Source organism: Palaemon carinicauda, chromosome 31 (genome assembly GCF_036898095.1).
Source record: "Palaemon carinicauda isolate YSFRI2023 chromosome 31, ASM3689809v2, whole genome shotgun sequence".
NCBI lineage: Eukaryota > Metazoa > Arthropoda > Malacostraca > Decapoda > Palaemonidae > Palaemon > Palaemon carinicauda.
In genome coordinates this window covers 6,917,417-6,923,419 of record NC_090755.1, presented here as the reverse complement: position 1 = coordinate 6,923,419, position 6,003 = coordinate 6,917,417, and positions in this window count along the sequence as shown.

Here is a 6,003-nt window from a genome sequence, read left to right as displayed (position 1 = left end):
AGTGGATATAAATTCCCAAATGTAGAATTCGATATTAAATGCCATTTTGGTTTATATATATACACACACACACACACACACTATATATATATATATATATATATATATATATATATATATATATATATATATATATATATATATATGTTGTTTTACGAGTAGAAAAGCATTTTAAAAACCTTGATTTTTTTATGACCAAAGTAGTATTATCAAGGCTATGGAGTACTCCTCTGTTTGTGAGGTTTTCATCTTCATACCTGTTCATCATAGCTTAAAATCTTATAACATAATTATCAGTTTGAAACATTAGATACAGGTAATATATAAACTACAAATTATATGAAATTTTAAACATAAAACCAGTTAAAATTTAGAAAATAAAACTGGAACTGAAAAAAAAATTATAGATGTAATAAATTGTAAGTAAAAGCATAGTATGCTTAGAAAACTGATAGTCCTAACTTGATCGATATTGGGAATGACTTAGTAGCAAAGGATCAACATCGTTAATATGTTTTGGTAAATTCATGAAATAGGTTTACCGGTATTTCATTCTGTTAGTTGTCAAAAAATTGGATCCAAGGGAATTTCCTTGTAACACATTCCACCGTCAGTGCCTTTTCAAACTTTAGCTCGCCCCCCCCCCTCACCCCCTCAAAAACGATCCTACGCCTCTGGTGCATGCAACAAAGCACACTTTATAGACGATAGATATCTATGACTAGGGTTAAGTTAGATGACAACGTATTTTCTGCGGCGACAAATATATATTGGTTAAATTTGGGATTTTTAATTATATGGCTGGGTTCTAACTCTACTTTTAGGATATTTGGATCTACTCTACATATTTTTTGTAATACATATTATCTGTATTTTACATATAAATACCATAACTTAAAGCCTAAAAATCAGAAGAAAAATAGTAATATTGGAATTATGAATTTTGGATGCATTAATATAAAAAAATTACCACGAAAGTATGTTTTAGCAATCACACTTCTTCAAATTTGAATAAAATCCGAGTATTTCTACTTGTCAAAAGATGGCAGCACTCGTCCCTTGTTCCATTCATGTGAATGATTCTATCCAATCGAAAAAGAATGATAGATTGATACTAATGTATAAATATGTTTGGTAGGTATGAATTATACTTAGCTCCATTCAAAGTAAGCTATTTTGCGTTATTTTTAAACCAAAATGACGTCATGGAAGGTTCCAGAATGCAACGATTAAAGAGCTATTCATATTGTTTGTTTTCACTGCTAATAGATGGCATTAGCAGTACCAAATTGCTAATTATCCCCATCATCCACTCATTATAATTTTTATTACGTCATTTTTATTGCTATTTGGGCACAAAATTTTTACAAAACAGACGCACGTGAACTCAATGTTCCATTTTGTCTGCCCACAACTTAATTCTTAGGAAATTTACAAATTTCTCAATAAATGTCACAGAAATATTTCCTCAGCAAACAATCGTTAGTTCAATTACATTTGGGGGTCAGGGGGAGGTGTAGCCAGTTGCCACATGTACTAAAATCGGTGAGACAATAAAGTAATTACGCAGTTATTTTATCTAATTTCCAATCACCTTTTTATGAAACCTACATATCATTATTATGTTTCATGGTATGACATGTATTATTAGTACAAACGACGTAGAATAACAATATTGTAAAATACCGAAAGGCATAATAACTCTGACTCCTCTAGCTCCCTCCCACAATTTCGTAAAGTGTTTTACTTTACCGCCAATAGATGGCATCAGAGGCACCTTGTCCCAACTAACATAGTAAATTATTTGACGACCACATGTGTCCAAAAAGTGTGGTAGGAAGGTAGAGGCTAGAGTATGGTGGTTAACAAATTGTCCAACGATCATTTCCTTATTAGCAATGGATATTTTTATCAGAAAATTATGTGAATTTTTCATATGTTATCGGAAGCAATCTGAATCTACTTATAAAAGTGTTTAGCATTTCTTATCTTCATCAGAACATATGGATATTAAGTCCTTTCCCTGTACAAGTGACCAATATAACAATCATCAGCATAGTTAAGGTTGGTGGGACGAGGTTGGGACAGCGCTGCCAAATTTTATTTCCCTGAATGGCGAATATTATCATTCATTACAGATTTAAATAATTTGAGGCGTAATAGTTATATGCCAGAAGGTGCATGACTATGGTGTAATTTGTTGTTCTTATAATCAGCGTAATCAACATAGACAAATCACATAATGTAAAAGAAAATTGTCATGTTTCTGCGTCTTTGCCATCACCTGACTGTGTTACGTCATCCACCTACGAAGGTGTGTTTGTTAATAAGGGTGTTCCAGAGTGTAAATCAGTTATAAAATAAACTTTATCACCATTTCCTTGGTAAATGTGTGCATGTTAGTAAAGCTGTCCTTGGTTCAATTTTGATTAAAAGAATCCATTAAGTATATATATATATATATATATATATATATATATATATATATATATATATATATATATATATATATATATATATATATATATACACACATTTACATACGTACATTGAATTCACAATTTTCTGCGTATATATGGTAAACAAAATAACCCACAATGTATGAAAAATTAAATTGATTGAGCTTTCGAAGGGACCATCTCCCTTCCTCTACAGAAAACCAAATTTTGTTTTTTCAAGAGGAAGGGAGTTGGTCCCTTCGAAAGCCAATATTCATTTATATAGGTGAAGTGTGGATGTTGCATTAAGTTATTGAAAATATACGACAATGATATGTCAACATTTATTTTTATTAGTACGAATATTGATCGTGATGTTATTAAGGAATTTGGTGCTGGGTAAAGAGTTGAAGATAGTTTGGAGAGACAGAAATGTGAGCATCCATGATTCTAAAGTCTTCCAGATTAATAAGAATACAGATAAATTTTTGCTCTATACAAAAGTTTGTTTCAAAAGAAGGGTTTCTTCTGTAACGATATCAAAGTCAGTTTAAATCATTGTCAATAATTAACAAGAAAGGTTTCCTTTTTTGACATTTTTTATTCGATGGAAAGGTTAACAAATATGATAGGTTGTTGGATGGATGTCAAGAAAGGTTAATCGAGATTTTTTAAAAATATTGAAAACACAAATACCCTATGATCGATAGAAATATGAATAAAGGTTAGGCTGGTCCAAATGTTTGTCCTTATCTTTATGGGTCAAAGGTTAGAGTCTTTGGCCTGGAGGAAATATTTATCATTAAAGAAATTTCCCCAAGCGTTTGATATCCTAAGGCAGAGCCAATTCGATATTGAGGGGTATTTGTAACTTATTTGGAATATTGAAATTATATATATATATATATATATATATATATATATATATATATATATATATATATATATACATATATATATATGTATATCTATATCTATATATATATATATATATATATATATATATATATATATATATATATATATATATATATGTATATATATATATATTTACACACACACACACACACACACACACACACACATATATATATATATATATATATATATATATATATATATATATATATATATATATATATTCATATTGAATATGTATCCCTAACACTTGTAATGTAACTCTCAACCATCCTGGTATTTGATATCGAATTTTACCTTTGGGAATGTATATTCACAGGAAATTCATTTATGATAAATGCATCTGGGTAGGCAAGGATTCGAACCTATGGCCCGAGCCAGAACAGTACCTGCAAGGATGACTTTACCAATCGAGTTATCAGGAGACATAAGCTCATTTTAAGTCCACTGTACGTATAACTGTCGAATTCAGGAATCTGTTTTAGACTTGAAATCAACCCATCAGACCCCCACCGTCCGAGCCTTTTCAAACTTTAGCTCCCCCTCCCACCAAAAAACGCTCCTACGGGCCCTGCTCCACAACCGAAAGCTTTCTCAGTTCGTCAATCCATTGTCTTCTTTTCCTTCCCCTACTTCTTTTGCACTCTCTAGGGACCGATTCGGTTATTCTTAATGTTTATCTATTGCGTGTCATTCTCATTATATGTCCTGTGATAGATGACTTGAATAGAGAAAGCAGAAATGTTGGACTGAAAATAAGTATGAGTAAAACTAAGATAATGTTTAATGAAATGCAGAGAATAAGAATTATGAAGGAGCCTTAGGACAGACAGTAGGGGTTTCCCTAGGACACAAGACCAAAATTAAGAGATGGATAAGCATGGGATGGAGAGCTTTTTGTAAATGAAATGAGATTATGAAATGTAAAATGCCACTTTCCCTGAAAAGAAAAGTATTTAATCAGATGGTCCTCTCAGACTTGGAACCTTACAACATAAGCCATTTAAATTCAAAGAGCTATGGAAAAAATAATGTTGGGAGCAACACCAAGAGACAGAAAAAGGAGCATTATAGATACGAGAGCAAACTAAAGTAGAAGATATTCTAACAATAAGTAAGAAAAACAAATGGCCATAGGTAGCATACATACACACACACACACACACACACACACACACATATATATATATATATATATATATATATATATATATATATATATATATATATGTATATGTATGTATATGTATGTATATACACACATATAGTAGTGTGCTTAAATTTATGAAATGGACAATGGTAATACATTTCTAACATATGATTGTTGTGAGGAATGATGTTTTGCCCATACAAATTCTACCCTAATGTTACGACTATTACTCAAGTTGACGTGAAAAAAAATAAAAGGCCAAGAATAAATTGCAATTAAAATCGTTCTTTCATATGTACACCTTCGTAGAAAATTCACATCAGACAAACAGACAGAGAAGAAGTGATTGCACAAATGAGGTTTATTTTTGTCAATTCTTATTGGAGAATTGGTCGACCAATCACAGACTTGTATTTTACTATTCACATATCAGATTAACTGTACTTTCTATCATATATATATATATATATATATATATATATATATATATATATATATATATATATATATATATATATATATATATATACGCACACACACATATACATATATGTATATATATACACGCATATATATATATATAATATATATATATATATATATATATATATTCAATTGTAAGTATTACAAGGGGCAATGAATGCATTGAAACATGATTACAAAAAAAAAAAAAAAAAAAAAAAAAAAAAAAAAAAAAAAAAAAAAAAAAAAAAAAAAAAAACAGGATTTATCAAGGTGGAAGACCCAGGTGTTTCCTGAACATTTATGCTCTTTTGCGTTTCGAGTCTCTAAGAAGAAATTCAGGAAAAGTATTTTCATGATAAAACATGAATCTATCAATGAAAACAACTGCTTTGATAAGACCATGTTTGTTCTCTTCTGGGAGACGACAAGGAGTTTAGGTGGAGAATGCAATAACATATTGCAATCCTTCTGCCAAAGGTGTCTTTTTGAAGAAATTATTACCAAAGAGAGAGAGAGAGAGAGAGAGAGAGAGAGAGAGAGAGAGAGAGAGAGAGAGAGAGTGAGAGAGATAAGTAATATTCTAATTTTGTATCACGTGACATGTCAGAATATGGTATGACTGGAAATAACGAAGATACAAGAGAAACTAAAATTCATTGATTATGAAACGCCAAAAAATGTAAAATACTATATTCTAATTTTGGCGTCCCATGACACGTCAAAATACTGATGATTATCAAAGTAATGAGCAGCCAAAACAGAAAAAATTAAGTAATGGACTCAAATCGGTTGAAGCCAAAAGAAAAAAAAATTATTAACAATAAATAGAATTTATTACTCTTTAATAGAGTGCATCGTCCTCTATTGCTTTCTAAAAAATTTCGTAAGTTATCGGTCACTTTCATTCTCGTTTCTTCATATTGGTAAAGATCAGATAGAGTTCTTAAAGAGAATAGCAGAAAGGGAATTAAATTGTTATGAATTTATATTAGCAGGCTTAGATTGGTTTTCATACATTTACACATATAATTC